We start from the raw sequence: 595 nt of genomic DNA, 5'->3' as shown, positions 1-595 counted from the left end.
TGGGCAGGAATCCCTCAGAAGAAATGGAGTAGCCATCATGGTCAACAAAAGAGTCTGAAATGCAGTACTTGGATGCAATCTCAAAAACGACAGAATGATCTCTGTTCGTTTCCAAGGCAAACCATTCAATATCACAGTAATCCAAGTCTATGCCCCAACCAGTAACGCTGAAGAAGCTGAAGTTGAATGGTTCCTTGAAGACCTACAAGACCTTTTAGAACTAACACCCAAAAAAGATTTCCTTTTCATTATAGGGGACTGGAATGCAAAAATAGGAAGTCAAGAAACACCTGGAGTAACAGGCAAATTTGGCCTTGGAATACGGAATGAAGCAGGGCAAAGACTAATAGAGTTTTGCCAAGAAAATGCACTGGTCATAACAAACACCCTCTTCCAACAACACAAGAGAAGACTCTATACATGGACATCACCAGATGGTCAACACCGAAATCAGATTGATTATATTCTTTGCAGCCAAAGATGGAGAAGCTCTATACAGTCAGCAAAAACAAGACCAGGAGCTGACTGTGGCTCAGACCATGAAATCCTTATTGCCAAATTCAGACTGAAATTGAAGAAAGTAGGGAAAACCACT

Source organism: Bison bison, unplaced genomic scaffold, assembly GCF_000754665.1.
Source record: "Bison bison bison isolate TAMUID 2011002044 unplaced genomic scaffold, Bison_UMD1.0 scf7180017864266, whole genome shotgun sequence".
NCBI classification, from domain to species: domain Eukaryota; kingdom Metazoa; phylum Chordata; class Mammalia; order Artiodactyla; family Bovidae; genus Bison; species Bison bison.
The sequence above is the reverse complement of the archived record's forward strand: the minus strand, read 5'-3'. Positions refer to the sequence as shown.